Raw genomic sequence first — 10,910 nt, 5'->3', positions numbered from 1 at the left:
TATTTTCAGAACTTACTGTAAGATGGAATGCTTGCTTAAATTGTCCCACTTTGAGGGCTTGTCTTGCAGGTTCAATGCAGGATGTCTACTGACAGGCCGTTGCAATAATTCTCCTAACAAATCATTTACTTCAACGATTCTCCAGCAATGTTCCCCTTACCTTTCCACTCGGAAACCAGGAGATATCTTACAACTGATGCAATGCTGGTCTGAGAAGCAGTTTCCTTTCACGGTGGTGGGCAACTGCGATCTGGACTGTGGGTGCAGTTCTGCGGCACAGAACTGAGGTCAGTCTTCAGCACCACGCAAAAAGGGACTGGAGCACCAGGTGGGGTAGAACACACCTTTATGCCCTGCAATCCAGTTTCAGACTTGATGGGCTTATATACTAAGACCCTATCTCAAAAAAAAAAAAAAAAAAAAAGTGACCTTTGTCTTTCAGTACTCTGATTCAAGTGGTCCACTGTCAATCCAGCCAATGTATCGAATCTATACTTTAGGGGTGGGGGATGAGACAACCTGAGTACTCCTGGCTGCCCTGGAACTCACTCTGTAACCAGATTAGCCTCGATCTCAGAGACCACCTGCCTGAGCCTCCAAATGCTGGAATTAAAGGTTTATGACACCCTGCCCAGCCACTATTGCTCTTTGTAAAATACTATATTCTATTACAAATACTTCCGCAATTGTTTACGTGTATAGGTGTTTTGGCTGCATGTTTATCTGTGCACCATAAGCATGCTTGCTGCCTGTGAAAGTCAGAAAAACAGTATAGGATCTGCTGAAACTGGAGTTACAGACAGTTGTGAGTCATGATATGGGTGCTGGGAATTGAACCCAGGTCCTCTAGCAAGTAGCCAGTGCTCTCAATCCACCTCTCCAGCCCTTGTTTTGTTTTGAGAAAGGTTTGTAATATCTAGTCTAAGCTATCTAGTCCAAGCTGGCTACAAATTCAAGATCCTCCTGCTTCAGAACCAATGCTGGAATTACAGGTGAGCACCACCATGCTTAACTTCCATTACAGATGGTTGTGAGCCACCATGTGGTTGCTGGGGTTTGAACTCAGGACCTCTGGAAGAGCAGTCAGTGCTCTTAACCACTGAGCCATCTCTCCAGCCCCCCTCTTTTTTTTTTTTAAGATGTATTTATTTATTTTACATGAGTACACTGTTGCTGTCTTCAGATGCATCAAAAGAGGGCACCAGATCCCATTACAGATGCTTGTGAGCCACCAAGTGGTTGCTGGGAATTGAACTCAGGACCTTTGGAAGAGCAATCAGCATTCTTACCCACTAAGCCATCTCTGCAGCATCCACTGGTCCATTTTTAATTCTTTTATTTTTTTTCTTTCTCTCATTCTAGCTCTATAATCCAGACTGATCTAAACAACTCACTGTGTAGTCCAGGCTGTCTTCAAACTTATGGTTATCCTCCTGCCTCAACCTCCAGAGTGCTGGGATTTTGGATGTAAATTACTATATACTTGCCTCATTCCCACTCCCCTTCTTTTTTAGAGATAGAACTTCCAACTTCTACGTAACTGTGGATAGCCTTGAACTTCCAACGCTCCCGCCGTCCCCATCTCACACATGCTGAAATCAGGCCCATACATCCAAGCCCAGTATTATCATTGTTGGAGATGGAACCCAGGCTTCATACATTCAAGCATTCTACCAACTCAAGCATGTTCCCATCCTAACTTACAATGTTATTAAGTTAAATCCGTCCCTTTTATTTATTGTGTTTTACCGTTGTCATCCTCCAGTACTGAAGCTCCAGCCTAGGGCTGTATATACAGTGTATACTCTACCACTGACCCAAAACTACAACCCTTGAGTCTTCATTTTAACATCTTCCCATATTCTTTCCATTTAAAGTTATCAGTAGTATTTCGGAAAACAAAACCAAAAAGAAATCATTTATGCTTTACTTCCACCGGCTGCAAACTGTCACAAGAGATTGTTTCCTTTTATTTGTTTATTATTACACTTTGTGTTGGGAGGGAGGCCTCCAGCTGGAGGTTAGTGTGGAGGTCAGAAGACAACCTTCAGCAGTTGGTTCTTTCCTTCTACCATGCAGATTCCAAGGATCAAACTTAGGGGGTTGGGCCGGGTAGCCAGAGCCTTACCTGATAAGCCATCTCACTGTTGTGAAATGGCTTTCAAGATCAAGAGATCAAAAGAACTCTCAGGAAACAAAGACTGTTTGAAGAGATTATTTTCCTGATTGTAAACACCATAATCTTGTTTTTAAGTTTCCCCTCAGGCACATGATGCTGTTTTTTTTTTTTTAAATAACTCACTATCAGAATACAAAATAAATTATTAAGCCTTACTCCTTGTGTCTTAGAACGGACCAAGTCATGTATCTTCACAGTTGATGAAAGTCAGACTGCTCACCTAAAGGGTGATCCAGGCACTGGCACCCTCTACTCCTCACCAGGAAACTATCACTTACCACACGAGAGTAACTACAAATAGTTCAAGAATTGGAGCAGAAAAGCATCCAAGTTTTCTTAACAGCTCAAACTTACTTTAGCATGAAATGCCTGGCATTTATGGACTTGTTTGAACTGATGGAAATCTCCATGGGGAAAATGCATTATCAACATTAAAAATAGATATCCAATTATTACAAGTAAGATAGTGAGGCAAGCCTGAACATCTTCTGACTGGTTTGGAACTCACTGTTTACACCAGTCTAGCCTCAAACTCAGGGATTGACCTGCCTCTGCTTCTGCCCCACCATACCCAGCCTTCAAATCCCCCTTTTCAAAAAAAATCCCTCTCAGACAGAACAATTGAGAATTTATTGGGAGAGTCAAGTTACTAGATAGGAAAAAAAAAGTTAAATTATAAGTCACTGGATAGTTCCAGGAGAAAAACACAAAATGGTATATGACCAGACAGGTAAATTAAAGACAGCAAGGGTTTACTTCCCCCAAGTCTCTAAAACAATTCACTCCTCTTATCTACGGATCTTCCCAGATTAGTGCAGCCACTCCTCACCTTCATTCAGCTAGAAGAAATCACCCCCCATTTTTCAAAAGGCCTCACCATTTCAAGCTCTCATTCCTCAGAGCCGGCAGAGCTAACTTATCTGCCTTTCTGTCCACTTGAAAGGCATCTGCACTTATCTTTGGAAAGCTGCGCCTAGAAAAGCTCTCTCTCTAGGGCAGCGCACAGTTTAACTCTGTCTTTTTCTTTATCTACCCTCAACAACAAAGCCCCCGGAGTGCTCCTCTAGCCTCTCACAGAACCAGCCATCTCCTAGACCCTTACACAACTACCTACTTGTCTTTTTCACTTTACAGAGGGATTTCTGACAGGAGACCATAAACAAGGAAGAAAAGAGTTGAAAGGCTGTAGCACACCAATCTGAGCTCCCAAACAGAGAACGCCCTGGAGCAACCAGACACTTGCAAAGGAAGCTTTTACAATTTAAAAAAAAAAAAAAAAAAAAAAAAAAAAAAAAAAAAAGATGTATCAGAGTCTGGCAGGCAGTTCTATTATTGTCAATACCCTTTGCTTTCTTTGCAGTGAACTAAATAAACTTGTTATTTTTCCTACAAAATAAAGAAGGTGGATCCCCTAAAGCTGGAGCTATGGATGATGCTGTACCATCATGTAAGTACTAAGATTGGAACCTCTGTCCTCTTTAAAAGCAGCAAGTGCTCCAAACCACTGAGCCATCTCTCTAGCCTCCAAGTAAACAAGTTTTTAAGAATAAAAATCACAGGAGCCTATTTTGGGCTTGATGGGAAACGGTCATCCCAGCTACTTAGGAGACTGTGACGGGGGACTGAAAACTCAAGGGCAGCCTAGGTAATATAGTGAGACTGTCTCAATTAAAAAATATTTTTGTTCAAATTGGGGCTAGTGGTAGGGCACTTTCGTAGCACACTCAAAACCCAGGCTCAGGTTCCAGCATCAAGTAGAAGCTGGAGAAATAGCCCAGTAATAAATCCCTTGGCACACAAGCACTGACAAATGAACCCTCCAGAGCCTCAACCAGGTATGCATGTGACCCAAGCTACTGGGGAAACAGAGGCATGATTGTTAATCCAAACTCAACTTGCACTTGAATTCAAGACCAGAATGAGCAAGTCAGTGAAACCCTGTCTCAAAATAAAAAGTAAAAGGAAGGCTGAAACTGTAGCTCAGTGCTTCAGTCTGTGTTTGCTTCCTCTTGGGTCAGAAGCTGCATACCATTTGAAAAAAGGCAAAGGACTATGGTACTTTTCCCATTCAGTTTGACAGTGAACTTGTCACACTACAAAAGAAAGTGCTATTTCTACAGATGATCTGCTGTACTTATGCAGAAAGCACGTATTTTTGTCTACTGAGGTTTTATAAATATGCTTTGTTTTGATGGAGAAATCCATCAGAATACCATTAATAACCATAGGGTCTAAAATTCTCTATAGGTTTCATAAGCTATAGATTTCATAACCACATATATCAAGCTTTTAAAAGCCCAGCATTTAATGCTGAATCTTCAGAGAATCAGAAAGGTTAAGTGAGTCCAATCCAAGGTTATCGATCAGACTTATCTATGATGGACTTGGTTCCAAACCTGACTCCACGTCCTTAGCTCTTTAACCTAGATTCCTCCTGAATTTAAACAGAGCTTCCGACTCCCAAGCTTTACCCAGGGCACACCATAACTCCAGTGACCGGCCCTCCTCTGTCTGGTTCAGAGTGGACTTCTTCAGCTCCAGCACGGCTTTTATTTTCCACCACCCTTCCCCCAGCAACCATTCTATGAAAGAAGCGGAAAGGGAGAGGCGACCCAAAGCTCCTGGGGGAAGGGATGATGACAAACCAGGCAGCGCGAGGCACTGGTCCTGCCGTGAGCGCCTTTACTCCACGAAACGCAACCCCTTCCCTCCGCCAAACTGTCCAGCTCTGGGAGTCACGACCTAATCATCCATGCTCCAAACGTTCCCACCATCATCTCAAACTATCCCTCCCCCACGACCTCCGTCCCCGATAAGTAGAGGCCACCCTGCTAGTTGGAGTGTCCTTCAGCATGCCACATCTGCATTCCTTGGTGTCCACTACCCTTAAATCGCCACTCACTGTCGGTGACTGGGCCCGGCCCTCATGGCTGCTCCCTTGTCGCCGGTCGCCGCCACTGCTGCTCCACGCCCCAGCCTCTCAATCACAGCCGCCGTCCGGACTGGCCGGGAGCCGCTTCTGCGCCTGCGCAGACCGGATTGCCCGGGGCCCTCTCGGGCAGCCAGCGCCTGCGCACCTCACTCCGGGGACGTCTTTATCATTGCCTGATGTCCTGCTTCCCTGGGTCTCAAGTGAGCATGGCTGCTCGCTGGCCTTAGATACTTAAGGTCTTAGAGAATCTGGCTGCTAAGCCTTCCTTTTAGACCTCTAAATAGCTTGCCTAAATTACTAAAGTCTTGAATTGAGATTTATCCCACCATAATTCTGGATCCTGCCAGCACTTAAAGACCAAATGTTTTAGGCATCGAGGAAATTGCAGACTAGTTCCCTACTGTCCATCTCCTATGGAGTCAGATCTTTTTGCAAACCGATAAAGAAGATCTTTATCCTTGTGTGGTAGTAGCTCAAGCTTGTTTACCCAACAGCACTTGAAATATTAATGCAGACGATTATATGCGGCTGGACATCGATTCTAAGAACCAAACTCCAGTCTTCCTGATCAGCTTCAAGTGCTCTTAGTCCCTGATTATCTCTCCAGCCCCTATACAACTAGATGTAATGGAACTCTGAAGCAGGAGGATTTCTATGAGTTTGAGGCTAGCCTGATCTATACATGAAGTTCTAGGATAGCCAAAAGCTACACTGAAAAAAAAAATGGTGTTACTTCTTTCTGCCTTCTTTTCAGAGAAGTACCTAGGAACCCAAAGGATTTTCATGAGATGATTATAGCAGTATTATTATTGTGGTGGTGGTGACGATGATGACGATGACGACTTTATATATAAGACAGGAGCTTATAAGTAGCCCAGACAGGTCTTGAATTCCATGTGTAATCCATGGTGGCCTAAAATTTGTGATCCTCCTGACTCACCCTCCTGAGTGACAATATTACAGGCCTGAGCTACATGCCTGTTGCATGCTTCTGACTTAAAATTGTAACTCTGCTGCTACAATGGATTGATATGGATTAATTGGTAGCTAATACAGTATACACAGGTGCAAATTTAATGAGTGCACTGCCTCCTAACTGGTCTGGGATTTAGGGGTTCAAACTTAATTAAGGTTACTTACATAAGCAAGGACCACTTGCTGTTAACAGGAGTATTGTCCAGTGGCTACAGCACTGGACAAAATGTGTGTGTGTGTGTGTGTGTTTTCTTTTTCTTTAAAGTGTCTTCCAGGGGCTGGAAAGCTGGTTCAGTGGTTCAGAGCACTTGTTACTCTTGCAAAGAACACTGGGTTCTATTCCTAGCACCTACATGGTGATTCACAACCATCCAAAACTTCAGTTCCAGATGTCCACTTCTGGCTTCCTCAAGCATCAGGCACACACATAGAGGACATGGGGGGGGGGGATGTTGGGATTCTGTAAACCCCACACTTCAGTTACCTGGCAATAGCCTGGTAAGCTCTGCCCCAGTTACCTGACACTCTAAAAAGGGCTGCTTGCCCCCTCTTCTCTCTTACTCTCTCTTGCCCTCCTCTCTCTCTGGCTCTCTTGCTCTTCTCCCCCCTTGCTCCTCCTCTCCCCTTCCCCCTCTCTCCATGTGCTCATGGTCAGCCTCTACTTCTCTACCTCTCTACTCCACTCTCTCTCTGCCTCTACTAACGACCCCATGACCTGAATAAACTCTATTCTGTACTGTACAGTGGTGTGGCTGGTCCCTCAAGGGGAAGGGATTCTCAACATGGGCCCCCCAGAGGCATCTCCCTTGTCCGCAGGCCTCTTCGCACCTCAATGGGCCATACCCGCCCCCACTCTCTTCATCCTTTTCCTAACACAGGCAAAACACTCATTCATATAAAATAAAATAAATCTGAAAGTATCTTCCACATAACTATAAGCATTCCTCAACTATTATTTTACATTTTTATTAGATACTCTGTATTTACATTTGAGATGTTATCCCTTTATTCCACTCCACTCCCATCCTCCCTCCCACTCAATTTGCCTTCACAAAGGTGCACTCCCTCCTAATCACCCTCTCCACTCCATTGCCTTGTCATTCTCCTACATTGGGAAAACATGCCCTCCCTGGAACAAAAGCCTCTTCTCACATTGATGCCAGACACTGCTATCTTCAGCTACATACACAACTGGATCAATAGGTCTCTCAAAGTGTGCACAAAGGTTAGTGTTTTACTCCGTGGGAGTTTTGGAGGGTTTAGTTGGTTGATAATGTTGTTCTTCCCATGAGGTTGCAACCCTTTCAGCTCCTTAGGTCCTTTCTTGCAACCTCATTGGGGTCCCCAAATTCAGACTCATGGTTAGCTGCAACCCTGCTCAGCTGTATCTATATGACTTTAGCATAGTCCCTGAGGGGGCATCTCTGTCTGGTTCCTGCCAGTAAGTACTTTTTGGGATCAGCTATAGTGCTTGGATTTGTCAACTGCATATGTGGTGGATCCCAACTATTTTTTTAAATATTTGTTTTATGTGTCAGGTTTCAAATAGGACAAATAGCTGAATTGCCCATCTAACATATCAAAGCAGATGCTGGCCTCCAAATTTTTCCTTTAATCACTCGGTCCCTACCAGTTACCTGGCCCCCAACTCTAGACTCTCCAGCCCAGGAGAGCCCTCTTTCTTTCTCTCTCTCTCTCTCTCTCTTTCTTTCTTTCTTTTTCCTTTCTTTTTGATTCAATATGTATGGACAGTTTGTCTGCATGTATATGTGTATGTGTACCATGTGAATGCCTGATGTCCTTGAAGGCCAGAAGACTGTGTCTGATTCCCTTGAACTGGAATTATAGACAGTTGTGAGCCACCATGTGGGTGCTGGGAATCAAAACCATATCCCTCTATAAGAACAGTTGTCTTAGTTAGGGCTTATATGGCTGTAATGAAACACCATGATCAAAAGGATTACAGACATACAGCAGTACTCCCAGCACAAGATCATCTTTATATACGTAGAGTAAAAGGTAAGAGCTGACAATATCAAGTAGTGGCCAGTAACCAGGGCCCATGAGCTAGCTAGCTCCTAGCTTGAAAGCTATGGCGCTATTTATGCAAGGTGATACATGTCTGTCATCTCTGCTCTTTGGAAGCTGCCAGAAGGGCTGCCTCAAATTGAGATTGAAGACAATGCCTTGAGAAAAATAGCAAAAGCCAGCCTACCCAGGACCACATAACAAAACCCTGTTAAAAAGAAAAGAAAGGGAAAAAAAGAAAAAGGAAAAGAAAAACAGTTTGTGTTAAGTCCAAATTATGGCACACTTGGCACCAAAAGAGACTTACACAGCCGAGGATGATCAAAAGTTACTGTGATACCACTTCTTGATGAGTGGATGACCAAAAGGAAACCTGAGTTGACCTTGAACTTTCTGGGAATTGTACCTTGCTTCTCACCTCTCAGTGCCACACCATCAATGTCTCCATCATCACCATCAACATCACTAATGTCTCTGTCTACTGAGTCCTTGCCACATGTGCTTCCTGGGAAGGACCATTGGAACCTACATGATGAATAGTACCTCTTCCCACACTTAAACCATTCTGGGTCTCCTACGAGAATTCTACGCTTGAATTAAAGTTCTGTACATAGAGTTGCATGTAGACCCAGCTGGCTTCCATATGTATTCCAGGCCAGTCTTGAACTTTTTTTTTTTTTTTTTTTTTTTTTTTATTAATTCTTACTTATATGAGTACACAGTAGCTGTCTTCAGACACACCAGGTATCATACAGATGGTTGTGAGCCACCATGTGGTTGCTGGGAATTGAACTCAGGACCTCTGGAAGAGCAGTCATTGCTCCTAACCACTGAGCCATCTCTCCAGCCCCCAGTCTTGAACTTCTAATCCTCCCACTTTTGTTTCCTCAGTGCTGAGAGTAAGGCCTACCCCATGTCACACTGGTTATTGGTGCTGGGGTTTGACCGCAAAGCGTAATGTAATGCATGCTAGGCAAACACCTCCAGTGGGCTCACCATCCCCCACCTCCTTTTTTCAAGATGGGGTAGCTCTGGCTGATCTAGACCTCCCAGAAGAGAGCATCAGATCCCGTTACAGATGGTTGTGAGCCACCATGTGGTTGCTGGAAATTGAACTCAGGACCTTTGGAAGAACAGTCAGTGCTCTTAGCCACTGAGCCATCTCTCCAGCCCTGGCCTTGAATTTTAATCCTCTTGTTTCTGACTTCTGGATTATAAGACCTGTGCCAAGACATTCCCCTGGATCATGTGGAGTTTAAATGAGGCTCCTTCCAGGCATAGAGAATATAACCTAGAACCAAGTCTATCAGTATTGCTAAAAATGTCAAGTCCCACATAGCTAGGCTGGTGGTATGGTACAGGCCTTTAGTCCTAGCATTCAGGAAGGAGAGGCAGGCTGAGTCACAGGGCAGCCTTGTATGTAAGGTGAGTTCCAGGACCATCAGGGCTACACAGAGAAATTCTGTCTTTAAAAACAAAAAACAAACAAATGAAAGGCTGAGTTAACAAGATCATTAGTTCAAGCACTCAAGGTTTCTCTGGGCTACAGATTGAGTTCAAGGCCATTTCGGTTTATATAGGAAGACCCTATCTCACAGGAAAGCGAACAAGCAAACCACTCAGGAAGCTAAGACAATAGGATTACAGATTCAACAGCACCATGGGCTGCAAAATGAAATCCTGTTTCAAAATAAGGATAACCACAGGAAGAAGAGTGGTGGGTATTTACTATGAAGCTAGACATAATGGTACACAACTGGGGAGAAGAGGCAGGAGACTCACCACAAACTCAAGACCAGCTTGATCTGTAGAAGTGACATTTCAGGCCAGCCTGGTCACCAGAGTGAGACCCTGTCGCAGAACAAATACAGAGCACTTAATCTTCACCACGCAGTAGATAGGGCAGTAAGGGCTATATACAGACTCAGTCTTTCTAGATTTCGGTGCAGGAGGGGACGCAATAGCAGCCAGCATCTGGCCTGAAATGTGTGGGTGGTCCTCCCCCCTCTGCCTCCTGGGTGATGGGATTGCAGGGATGTGCCAACACTCAACACTCAGACTAGGTGCCAGTTCTCTTAATCATAATAACTCCATGTGGATGCTATCATTATCCTCATCTAATAGAGGAGTAAACTAAGGTTACAAGATATTTCTTTTCTTATTTTTAGATGGATTTATTTATTTATTACATATAAATATACTGTAGCTGTCTTCAGACACACTAGAAGAGGGCATCGGATCCCATTACAGATGGTTGTGAGCCACCTTGTGGTTGATGGGTTTTGAACTCAGGACTTCTGAAAGAACAGTCAGTGGTCTCAACCACTGAGCCATCTCTCCAGCCCATGAGATATTGCTTGTTCAGGGTCATACAATATAAAATAGAGCCTGAGGTGAAGGTAGAAATAGCCAAATTTCAAGGTCATCGTTAGCTACACAGCAAGTTCAAGGCCATTATAAGATATTCCAATGATCCTGTCTATAAATAAACAGCAATGAACAAGCTAAAAAAATCAAACCTAGGATTTTTGGCTTTATTAGTTTTTTACATTTTTTTTATTCACTTTACATCCTGATCTCAGCATTCCTCTCTTCCCAGTCCCACCATTATAAATCCCTCTCCCACTGTCCCCTCTTCTTTAGAGAAAGGGACCCCCCCTTGGGTACCAGCCCATCCTGGGACATCTAGTCCCAGCAGAACTAGGCATATTCTCTCCCACTGAGGCCCAACCAGACAATCCAGTTAGGGAAGAGGAGTCAAATACTAGGGAACAGAGCCTGAGACAGCTCCCCTTG

At 44.0% G+C, this 10,910-nt stretch overlaps 1 protein-coding gene across 2 annotated transcripts in view; it reads right to left on the bottom strand.

Moving 5' to 3' along the window:
• The window catches only part of FAM222B (family with sequence similarity 222 member B), a 60,422-nt gene extending 55,243 nt beyond the window's left edge, over nt 1-5,179 (bottom strand). Inside the window, exon 1 of one of the 2 annotated variants that reach the window (XM_080924380.1) lies at nt 5,082-5,179. The gene's annotated coding sequence lies outside the window, so the exon portion shown is untranslated. The remainder of the gene's footprint in view (nt 1-5,081) is intronic. The other variant, XM_080924383.1, reaches the window with a different exon arrangement.
• Nucleotides 5,180-10,910: the final 5,731 nt, after the last annotated feature.

This window comes from Micromys minutus, assembly GCF_963924665.1.
Source record: "Micromys minutus genome assembly, chromosome: 10".
Classification (NCBI taxonomy): domain Eukaryota; kingdom Metazoa; phylum Chordata; class Mammalia; order Rodentia; family Muridae; genus Micromys; species Micromys minutus.
The sequence above is the reverse complement of the archived record's forward strand: the minus strand, read 5'-3'. Positions and strand labels throughout refer to the sequence as shown.